Below are 12634 nucleotides of genomic sequence, written 5' to 3'. Positions count from 1 at the left end.
TGAACTCTGAGAGGCAGACACGCGAGTCACATTTTTCTCACAGAATGATGTAAAGCAAGAATCTTTCCTCACCCAATAACACAAAATGAGGAGATTGTGGTATGTGAAGGCTCAAGCCTGTCTTATGCCTGAGAATACTTGAACCCACGTTTTACATGTGAATGCTCAAGTATATTTTGAGTTGGGGCTCCACCAATCTTTCTTTTGAAACTTGCATTTTATCTACAAGTTATTTAACTGGATGAGAGAGAATATGAGGAAATGTCTCTACTTTCTTACTAGGTTTAAAGTTATGGGCAGCAGTTCCTGATGCTAATAAACGTGGATCAGCAACACACACAGTATAGCGAATGTACACTAGAGATGGACTTCAAGGTGCCTACCTGTTTTACAGTTCACTACAGTTCTAGGGTAAGTGTGAAGTTTCGTGGTTAATGTTAGTTTTGAGACCTTAAGTGACTTAATCTGAAGGTTTGTCATGAGGAAGATTTTCCTCAAAGACGTGTAGCTTGAGGCTGTGCTGGTAGTTTGGGCCTTCTTACAAAACTTATTTTCAGCTGCGTTAAGAACTATCTTTTAGCATCACAGATGAGAATTTCACACAATAGCCAAACACTTAGTCATGAGAAATGTGTTCATGTTGTCACTACAGAGTGTTTTAGCCTGCTTAGGTAGCCTGCATACTGAAAGGAAAAGATGCTGGCACAGTGGTTTGTTTTTTCTTTCTTTTCTTTTCTACTCCCCTGAGATTTTATTGGGCTTTTAATCAACATTTATAAAAGGTAACTACCATCATTTTGGAAAGGTGAAAGCAATACTTTCAGTGTTTTCTGTTAAACATTCAAAACTATTTAATGCAAGAGAATTTTACCTTCAAGAGCTATCTATCCCTTCTTTTCAGTTTATTCAGGGTCCTCACTTTGCCTGTGGACTTCTTTCTGTCTTGTCGCCTTCCCTTTCTTCTTGCTATCTGGGGGAAAGAAAGAAAATAGATGGCCCGTGACTATATTTCTCAGTACTGAACAACCAGGCACTGAGGAGGCTCATTTGGATAAACATGCACGCACATGTCATGGTCCAGAGTTTCGTTGTACAGTATGAAAGTCAGAACAACTCATTAAGTAGACTTATGTGCCAGAACTCTACACGTTTTAAAAGGCGGTAATACCCTAGCCTCAAGTCAAACCTTTCTGCATTTGAGCTTTGCTTGTTATAGGGTCTTATGCTTCAAACCAATATTGCAGAAGTGGTTCAATCAAGTGATGCACTGCATGTTTTTTATCTCTGTTGATACTAGATTACATGTAGTAGATATGCAATTCATGGTAAAGCTTGACCTTTCCTCCCAGGCAATATTCCAGAAGTCAATCTGAGTCTCTGTTTGAGCTCTTGATTGTGTGCAGTTGATCTATGTCATGACATGCAAAGTTGGATTTGAGCATAGCCTGGACTTGACTCAGAGGCTGTTTTAGGCAGAATTGGAAAGAGAACCAAGGCTCTATCTTGACTGATTATAAATGAAATTAAGGCAAATTTGCCAAATTTGTGGTTTGTCTCTCAATAACTGCTACATTTCCGCTAGGGTCTTGACCGAGAATCAGACCTAAAGGTTTTTATGATCTGTGCTGTACCACCATGTCACAAATAGTTGTGTAAGGTTCCTGCAAAGAATGCATCACGCTTCCTTTGTCTGCTATCTCATAAAGAAGATATTGGTGTATTTTTCTTATGACAACTGTTTTAGCTGATGCGGAAGTTGTCTGGTCAAATACGTGCTTTTAAAGCCAGCTGAATGAACATTTTGTTTCAGTGCACAGCTAGTAGACGTGTTTTACCCAGAACATCATACTTATGTCTGTGATTACTGAACTTTTGACTTTACTTACTGTTTGATGTATTCATGCATGCTGGTTCTCTCAAATCCATAATTCAAAAAGTTAAGATACACATTGCTGTGAATCAGTATGTATCTTTTGAATATTAGTTCAGTTGGCTTACAGTAACTTTTATTAGAAAGTTCTTAGGTAAGTCACCTACCAGTGACATCGATACTTCTCCTGCTGAAAATTGTGGATCTTTTTCACTTCCTTCTCTCTCTTCTCCTTTAGAAGTAAAAAAAGCACCTTAACCTCTGGAGGTAGGATCCTAGTAGGAGAAAAACCTCACAACATATCAGAAGGACTGAGGCCCTCTTCTTGTTCAGGATGTTGTTCTCAACACAACTTGGGTGGGAGATCATCCACAGTTGTGGGGATGTCTCTCTTAACCATATGTAAAAGGTTACATGAGTTTACATAGTTCGGAAAAGCTGATCAAGGCTAAACAATGGGACAGTGGCATAAACATGGTAGCAAGTGAAATAGCTTGATACTCAGTTCACTGGCAATGATGTTGCTTATACAGCCTGGGTTGCTGTGTAGAGGGTATATGGCTTAATAGCATGGTAGAAGCTTAAACTTTATTATCGTGAGGTTCTACCCAAAGTCAAATTTCAACCTTAGTGCAGCTGAAAATCTCACTGGGTTGCATTCTGAAAGTAAACAGGCCCTCAGGAGTCATGCAGAAATTTATTTTCAGGTCACGTACTAAAGCTTAGTAAACCAATATTTGTGCATTTTTCTAGAAAAAATAAAATATTTTTAAATCCTTGTGACCAGAGCAAAATAGCTATATCAGGGAGGTCTGATACTGTTACATGATTAATAGTTGAGGAATTGAGGAATAAGAATTGTGGAAGACGCTGTTTATAGAGTAAGTTGCAGTTGCAACACTCTCAAATCGGAATGAAAATCTGAAATGCCTTAAGGCAGCCTTCCCTGCCTCTGTTCAATTAGGCTGGTAGCTGTGCAAGTTTTCTTGCATGAAGTCTTTATTTCAGTCACAGATTTTAGTAGGGTAGTGGCTGTCCAGAAGTACCACTGAAATTGTGTGAAGAAGAGGGAAACTGAGTTCTGTATCTCATTTTCTATATTTGGGCTGTACTAGTGTGTGCAAAATTGTGAAAGAGTGAGGGGATGTCTACCAGAAGGAGACCACCTGTAGGCCTGAACTCAAACACCAAGTCTTTTACTTTGCCTTAAGCTTGTGTTACTCAGTACGTTGCAAGTACTTCACTCTCCTGGATCACATCCAGCCTTCTTTTTCATTTCCCTTCACTTTTATGAAAGAACTCGGTTAAACATTTATTTTCTCTACCATTGTCATTATAGATCAAAAGAAAATACACACAGCAATTGCCTGTTTGATCAAACATCTTTTGTTTATGATATACTGCGTTCATGAATGTCAGCCCAAATACAGCATGACTAACCCTCTGCCTTGAGAGGAGGTCTGTATGACCTGTTCCACATCTGCTTTGCTCAAGCAGCAGATGCTAGACTCTGGCAAACAAGCTAGCTGAACCAGTGCTGCTTTAAATTGCACAATACTTGCTCTGCCTAAAGGAGTAATCTTTAACAGAAGCTTAATATATTTTGCCTCATTTGCATTTTTCCCATACTCTTTCTGCTAAACCCAGTGAAGTAAGGTGAGAAGTCTGATGTTACTTTTGCATAGCTTGAGATAAGGGAAAAATCAAAATTGGCACATATTAAGGAGATTGAACTATGTAGTTGCATAACTCTATATAATCCTGGCTCTCATGTTGTCCACAGGTTCTTGACAATGGTCTTGACAGAAAAGAGAGAACGAAGAAACTTTTAGCCATTTATCCATCTTTACTTTTTGCATGTGTGCAGTAAAAGATGCTTTCAACACTCATTTCTTTTCTAAATGCTGTTCATTCTTTCTTTAGTTTTAAAACAAGTTGCATGTTTTTCAGTGAGGGTATGCATCTGATAGGCATATATATACAAGTTTATGAAGAATGCAAGATAAGGAATGGTTTCCGCAGCTTTATGAAATAACAGTGTGAATATGCTTTAAAAAGTTTGGCTAAGATCTGTCAACATTTTAATACATACAGGTTTTTGTTTAAAGATTTAAGTGTTTTGTTACAATGCTGAATAGTAAATAATAAAGATGACTAATCTGAATGTGCTTATTAAATCTACTTAATATTTAGCTCTTAACCTGATGTGCCGTATGTAAAATGAAATTTGTCATACAGAGTGATACTTCTTGAATCATACATGCCCCTTTTGAGAGGGCATTTGTAGGAAAAAATGCTTTACTTTAAATTCAAACATATGTTCAATATCATTACTAGTGGAAACTGTCTGTCCTGGACTTTCAATGTTCAAGATATGACCATTGAAAACCAATAAAATTTGCATTTCACAGTTGAAGGCATAGAGGTTATATTTTAGAATAGGTTACTTGAATGTTCTCTCAGTATTATTTCCATCATTCTACAGAAACCACATTTAGAGAAGATAGTCTAGTGGTGCTAATTTTACTTCCACTCTGTTTTCATGTACTATAACCTCATTACATAAATGAGTCTTTTTTTTATACTCTTCTGTTGGGTTGCATAATTGTAATTTGTACATGTTTACTTCTTTGGGCCTCACAGTGATTATATTCTTTGTAAAGTCTCATCAGCCTGTTGTTTTGCTGAGGTAATACAGGCAGCCTTTCATCCAGACTTATGCCACCTACCATTTGAAAATACCGATAAGATCGGTAGATGATAGCTGAAGAAAGGCGAGCGATTCCTTGTGTTTGCTCTGGCATGGATCCATATTGCTTAGGCTTTACTCCTCATTTATCCACAGCCCTTCATATCACTCTTGCTCAACCTTCTTGCATGCCTTTCCTCATTCACGCGCTGTTCTGTATAGTCAGATGGGTCCTCCGCTCATGAAAGCAGTTGCAGCTCTATTCTGCTGTGTTTTGACTTACGGGGTCCTGATGGCAAATTGTACTAGAAGCCCAATGATGTCAAAGGTTCAAAATCAAATGCTGTTCTTAAATCAGGCCTCTCATGTAGAAGAAATTATTTTAAAAGACTACTTAAAGTAATGACAGTGACTTACATAGGAATACTAATGTTATATTGTACCTTTTTAGCTATGGGTGTATGGGTAATGTGTTTGTGAATAACTGAAAAGAGTGACAGCATTCTGAGTCTTGGTTACACCTTAAATTTCTCCCACACAGTTTTCAGGAATCACTTCTTTTACTTTCATGATTCTGGCTGTACTTTGTGCTGTTAACCTTTAAACATTATTGCACATTTTCCAGGGCAGGGAATAGTTGGACCAATAGCAAATCTTTGAGATGTTCTGGCTGACGGTACCAGGTTAAAGGGTTGTAAGTAGAAGTCAGTGCTGAGTGTGGCTCGGTCTAAAGCATGTAATTCAGGTAAACATTGCACAAACAATGCGAAAGTCCATTCATTATCTAATCAGAGACTTATTTATATCTTTCTTGTTGCCAGGCGAGATCTTCATTTTTTTTAACCTCTTCACTTTAATTACAAGAGTGGTCTTAATTGCTGCTACTCAAATTAATTTTTTTGTATTCCCCAAGTCCCCTTTGCAAATATTAGTTAGTCTTTTATTTCAGGGTCTGAGAATATATTCACAATGGCTAATTTTAGACAAAGAATACTCTTCCTTACACATTAAAGGAAAGATATTGGCTGTTCTAGAGGATGATTCAAAGTACCTCAGTTATCCTCTTTCTGTGGCTCACCTTGTGGCTGGCAGAGCCAGTACCTGTGTCCACTCAAACAATTCAGTTCATTCTTGAAGTCTTTAAAGTGCCCTAAGTTTTATGATGACACCCTGAGTCAGGGTGTCCGTCAAACCCTGCATTCAGATCTTTTTTTTTTTTTTTGGTTCACTTTTACTACGTGGCTAGTGCTCAAGATCAAATGGCTGGTACTCAACCTTGTGTCACACAAATTTAAAAAGTAGCCAGGATGTATTTCTGAGCAAGAGAATCTCTGAATCATGACAAGTTCACATGGCCAAACTTGCATAAACAGCTATCCAACTCTATTCTGTTTCCTGCTTTCTTGTTCCACCTTTCCCATGTTATTTTATATGACCCAAATTCTCAGTTTCATTTCCAGAGCTTTTCTGACTTTTTCTGCTCCATCTTCTGTCTGCTTAACATCTGTTGACAACTATTCTCTCCTAATCTGTCTATTCAAAGCAGTACATTAAAAAAAAAAAAAAAAAAAAAAAAGTCACTGTTCTCCAATCTTCTTCCACAGTGAGAAACCATTATGGTTTCTGAAGGACAGTAGCTCTTTTATCATCCATTCTCATCACACTGGCATGTAAGCCTCACAGAGAGATGAGGAAGCTTACTACCCTCCAAAACTTCCTGGAATGCTTGCAAACATGATGTGACTTCCTATACCTATACAGCATGTGTGAGCTCCAGAAGTGCAAAATAAAGTCCCATGCAACAGGAAGTAATAAAATCCGTTTGACTACGTTTAGTCAAAAAGTCCTCAGATCTAGCTGTCTGAGTTGGTTAGGAAAACTAGTGGTCTATGGTTTAGAGATTTTTCTTCCTCTTTTGTAGAGACAGCACAGATTGGCCAGACTTAGTACGTACATCTGGATGCCAAATTATTGCCACCACTAGGAAACAGCTGTATTGTTTATAAATACAACATCTTTTTCCACTCCCTAAAGAGGGAGCCTAGAGAGACTGCGATTACTGAGTAACAGTAGGCAGCAGAGTCTTTTAATCATTAATTAAGTACTTAAACAAAAATGGTTTGTTTTTAAAAACACTACAAGCTCACAGATTTTGCAAGTCATTGTGAATTGGCTTCCTGAACTCTCTTAAGATGGGTCAAGCAGCCTAATTTTAATCTCTCCTCTGTGAAAATTATTCCCATTTTTATGTGGAAATAACAAAAGAGATAGTGCTTGGGTACTGAAAAGGTTGAGAACAGAAATTCCACATTATTTGAGACATTTAATTTCTGCATTTAATTTGTTTGTTCAAGAATTAAACATTATTAAATATCAACAGTGGAACACTTTTCACAGAACTTTTTATTGAAGTAATTGCAATTAAAGGCTAAACAACAAAATATGTTCTGTTGGCAATCATAAGATTGTTAAACATACAAAATGCCAAGGTAGCTGTAGAATTGTCATTTTTCATCAGTGGTGCTATTATGACTGTAGAGATAGCGTGATATAAGTCACCATGGACTAAAACCCATTTGTGATAGGTAGTGCAGTCTTCTCATATGTCAATACAGATAATTGTCTAAGCATCAGCTGCCTATATATATATTACCTTTTCAGAACTGGTGTCATGTACTACCAGAGAGAGGAGCCAATGCATGCATCCAAGATCCAAATGTTGAAATGTTTAAAATATGCTGCTAGGGATTATGCATGGAATGTAAACACAGATATTTCTTCCCTATGTGTGTGAGTGAATTATACTAGTTCCAGAACAGAAGCAGTCTAGAATTACTAGCTATTCTACTCCATTTTGTGCTGTTTCATAGACAGTGACTTTTGGTTGTGTAATATAAAGATCAAACAGGTATCAAAGAGAAGCTTTTTGGTAATAATTTTTACTAAGAGTTCCAAGTCATGTAGCTAGTATGAGACCAACACTTACAGCATTCTGTTCTTCTCACAGTGAAAATCCAGGGGGTTAAGGGTATGGACCAAGAAAAGCCCTGTTCTAAAATTGGTCTGGAGGCAGCTATCTTCTCGGTTCCCTCCGCATATCAGAAGGGCCCATGTTTCATATATTTGAAAAATATGTAGACCCAAGAAACAAATATATTAAAATTTAGAAAAGGTTTGCATTCAAGCTGGTATACTTATATATTATGGTAATGTACTTAATCTGACACACTATTACAGAGAAGAATAATTCTGTCCCTCCTAGTCTGGATAATATAACATCTAAAATGTTGGTAGATGTCTTTAAAGGTATTGCCTATGACAGCAAACTCCTGCTGTGCTACAGTCAGCAATGTAGTGTCTGGTTCAGGCAAGAACTGAAAACATCTGATTAATAGCATCCATGAGAGATCATCTGTGAGAGCAAGGGCCTTTTGAAGTAACCTTCTGAATGTGCATTCACCACTGATACCTGTAATTTAAAGTAAAATCAAATTTTATCAGTTAAGGTGGGGTCTTAAAGACCTATTCCATGTGTATATTCTGAGGACTATCATGGCTGGAACAACTTTCCCATGTTCTTCTCCACTGGTGTTATCAATCCCTCAGGCCAAAGATCTTGCTTATAGTAACATAAGGTTAAAGCATGAAAAACTGCACTTGCAAAAACTGAGGATGCTGTTTGATTGTTTTTATTATGGAGTTTCTATCCTTTGTGTTCTCAACCTTCCTTGTACGGGCTCCAAAGGTGATAGTGTGTTTTTTTTATTAATATGCATGCCTGCAATATCCAAGGGCAGCTGAATCAGGCAAAATAAACTTGCCCAATTATAATTTGTTTCCACCAGCTTCTGTAACATCACTGTTTCATGACATCCCAAGAATACCACAGGTAACACCTGTTCTATTTCAGTGCGCTTCCCTGTAATACACAGTTTGACTGTGAGCTTCTGATTGCTTTTTGCCATGTTTAGAGTGCAACCTCCTGTTCTTCCCAGCATTTTAACTTCTTTCTTTGTGCTTTCCCTTGCAAAAATCTTACTCAGTAAGAACATTATATGCTACATATCCCTACTATATGGACTGCACTGGACTCCTAAATTTTAAAACAGTAAGAGTTCTTGAAAATAGATGTATATAAAATTACTCCTCTTGTAAAAATGTGTAAAATTTCTGAATTAATTTGGTATATTATCATTGATGATAAAAAGCATTTTCAGCTACATTTTGATTGACTATAGACCCTGGAGGGTTCTTTTTGCCAGCACCATCTCATTTAGTCTGTGAGTTTGTCTAAACCCTTCCCATTTATAAAAACTTTCAAGTCGTGTGCTATGGGTGGAAACAGTTTAACTGCTGAAAAACATGCAAGTAATGTTACAAGCTTTCTCCTAGATGTTTAAAGATTGAACTGTCATGAGCTGTTTAGAGGAACTTTGCTGGAGTAAAAGCAAAGAATGCTAAACAACTTGTGAGGCCTTATTTATAAGAAAAAGCTGTTTTCAGAAATGACACGTGAAAAGGTTTCCCTACCTTTTAACATAGATTACTTTAATCTCCTCTCCTTTCATTACATTTTAGTCACAGTGTGTAAAAATCTTGCAAACTGAAAAAAGAATTAATTTCAAGCTCTATAGTAGGAGCATGTGTGGAAATTCTATGATCCTTCAAGGTTTTGGGTTTTTGGTAGAGACCCAAGCTGTGCGTGGCACATGTCTACTTTAGCTCAAGTGTAGCCTCTGCTGGAGTATTCCAGTATTGCAGATCATCAGCTAATTTTTGAATAGCTGTTTAGGTTATGAAAAGAGGAACTGTGCTTTTGTGAAAAAATGATCTCACTAGAATACCAGTATAAATTGAGAATAAAATGGATGCCTGTATCCTTTCAATGCAAGGAATGATCAGCACAATGAAAAATAACCCAAAATATAGTTATTCTACCTAGTTTCAGTTTTGTGGAAAGAAGGCTTCTTCATTTCTGATGTCATGCTGGTTATCACACCACACCTTGCTCGTAGATGTAGCCTGGGAGCTGTACGTTATGGGTTGCAGAATGTTACAGAAGTAAACCACTTTCTCATTTTTTACAAATGTGGATGGAAATAGCCTCTTCACACATCTGGAAATGTGTTGAAGTGCATGGAGGCCTCTGAAATCTGTAGAAGCTGCGTGTTTGAAGGCATGATGTGGATGCTGTTCTGTACTGGTAAGCCTCTCACCGCTCTTTTGTGTTGCCACTTTCCCATGGGTGAGAGAATACATGGAAAGGTTGGACTTCATGCTATAAGCATCTTCTGACAAAGAGCCACATGGGTGAAGAGCATGGAAGCCGTGATTACTACTGACCTTTCAAAAGCTGCCACAGGTTATGGGTACAGTGCTGGTGGCAAGGGGAGCTGAGTGCGTTTAGTCTTGGAAATATTCAATGGCAGCAGTGTGGAGTTCAGTGTAAGAAAACTTATCCTGTGGAGAAATAGTTGTATGGGCAGGTTTTCATCTTCTTTCCTCATTGCAAATACTTGTGCAAAAGTCCATTCAATTTGCTGAAGACCAAGGTATGGACCTCAAAGTCTTAAAGAAAACCAAGAATTGAAACTACCTGTGGTTCCGTTATCTGGTCAGCTGGGCTGCTATGATGCTGGCCACCCCTCTCCTTTATTGGATCTGGCATATAGCATAGAGGGCTTGGGATGGAAGAATGGCCAAGGCACTATTTGGAGCTGAGAAATGAAATTCCTGTCTATTCTGGTGCTTTACCATTTCAGGTGAAAACTTCTGTCCTATTTGCCAGACTTGTATTCAAGCTCTTTAGGATAAAAAGTGCTGTAGAGGCTGCCTAAGGGTGCCCCTAGAGGGGGTATTTTCCCTCTTTCACAGGATTTTACTGGGTAAAAAACCTGTCTTATTCTGAGACTTTTCCCTTTAGTAATTATAATGTTTTCTTTAGATAAGAAGAAATTAGTACTTGGAAATTAGTACTTGGCAGTGTGAGATTGTCACTCTAACTTCAATATTCGGTCCAAACTAAATCTTGCTTGAAAAGACTTGATTTTAACAGTTTAGTATTCTAGGCGGTGACCATGCATATTCACAAAGGCTGTAATTAGGTTATAGCCTCGCTTCCTAAAATTAAATCAAAAGAAAGGGAATAATGTCCCTGATAGGATTTTACTTTGTATTTAATGAGGACTAGTGTAGTGTGGAATAAGTATTAAGAAATGTCTTTTAAAAATAATCCTTCCTAATTCTTTTCCTGTAACTTAGTTTAGAGATGAATTCACTTTATTTTATGATGCAATTAGAACACGTGCACGTTTTGCAGCTTGTGTCTGCAAGAGATTGGGCTAACCTTTCAAAGTGTACTGTTCAAGATCAGAGTGCTCAAAATTGCTGTCTTTGAGTAAATCTTCAAAGACATTACTAATAGAGTAGAAATCTAAACAGTTTTTTTTTTTTTCAAGTTTGAAGCAGTAATATACAATGCCTGTACTTAAATTTGTAACAGAAAGTAGCAGACCAATAACCTGGGGCAGGGCTGTATTTTGTTAAGATTTGCCAGAGCGGGACGACAGGCAGGCTGTGAGAGCTGAGGTTCTTCCCTGTCAGCACTGGTCAGTGCTGGGGCTCATTGCACAGCCACCCCATTTGGATTTGCATCAATTCCTGTGATTTAGCTAAATGTTCATATTTAATATTTAAACATCATTTAGGAGCCTTGCTAAGCTGTTGCATACCATAGTCCTTGGCCTCCAAATTTCCACTGGGCTAGAAGCATGTGGATCAGTCATTCCTAAAGACAAAATCACACTCCTGTAGACATAACACAAAGGCATAGACAATCAGCTTGAAATCCTTGCTCCAATTAGTAAAGCGTATGTCTGTTTTTATTTGAAGTGCTGAAATGGACTAAGGCACTTTTCTGGCATCTGGGTTCAACTTTTGCATCAAACCTCGCAAAATGAGGGTTGAACCCAGACCTTACTAGAGAGTATCAGATTGTGCATTGTTACACAGTATAGCCAGGACTTTTCCTTAAAAGTTGTGATTTGGCTTAGATGCTTCTTTGTGAGAGAGAATACCAAACAATGAAAAGGCTTTGGTGCAGAACTACATGCTTTATGAAAGAATTGTAATCCTGTCCAGTGCTTGTGCCTCACCTATAGATCTCGGTGCTTTCTAGCAGCTTAGAATAGTAGTTTGTGGGCATCAGTATGTAAAAAGCATGATATCTTTTGTTTGAGAGCCTTAGTACAATGTAATGAAGCTAAATTTAATTCTTCCTGAGTAAAACATGTTTTGCAATCTGCTTTGAGATTAGAAAAATGGTCACTTGAACTGGCGCTTTTAACGTTAACAAGGAAACAGTTTCCACAGTCGCAGACATTTAGAATCTTTTTTCTGTTTTGTGTGGACTTCAGTGCATAGGAACACAGCATATGAGCAATGAAGCTGTAAAATTTTCTGCAGTGCTTTAGTTTTAGAAATAAAAGCAGTGTCTGCTTTGGGAGAATCGTATTAAATTGCTTTGCTGTTTGTACGCTACATTCATGAGCACAGGGGAATAGCTGAGCAACCTCTGTGCCGGGCTGAAATCTTGTGTGAATCTGGTTGGAATAAATTATCCTAGCTCCATTAGAGTCACAGCACTATAACAATTTACACTAGTTGACCCTTTTTAAAACTCTTTCAGATTTTTATCGGATACTTCTGAACTGCTCAAACAAACCACTCCCTTCCATACTGGTTTATGGTGTGTGCTCAGTTAACAATATCTGAAATAACTTTGTGCTGGCTTAATCATGTTTGTTCACTAACTGAAGAAAGAAGCACTTACACAGTACTTTTTGTTCTACTACCTTTTGAGCTACCAGCATTCAATGATGCAGTTGCTGTAACCTCGGAGAGACCCTGCCCTTTGTGATCCTGAGCACCCAGTCTGTCTAGATGGCCACTCAGGGAGAAGATTAAGATGAAGGATCCAATTTTTTCCTGCGGAAAACTGTTCTGAATAGAGTTATCTTTTATGGGAATGTCTTCTGTACTTTCTTTTTTACAATAAAAACAAGAGCCAATTATAT

This window comes from Dromaius novaehollandiae, chromosome 5, assembly GCF_036370855.1.
Source record: "Dromaius novaehollandiae isolate bDroNov1 chromosome 5, bDroNov1.hap1, whole genome shotgun sequence".
Classification (NCBI taxonomy): domain Eukaryota; kingdom Metazoa; phylum Chordata; class Aves; order Casuariiformes; family Dromaiidae; genus Dromaius; species Dromaius novaehollandiae.
This window is presented reverse-complemented; position numbering follows the sequence as displayed.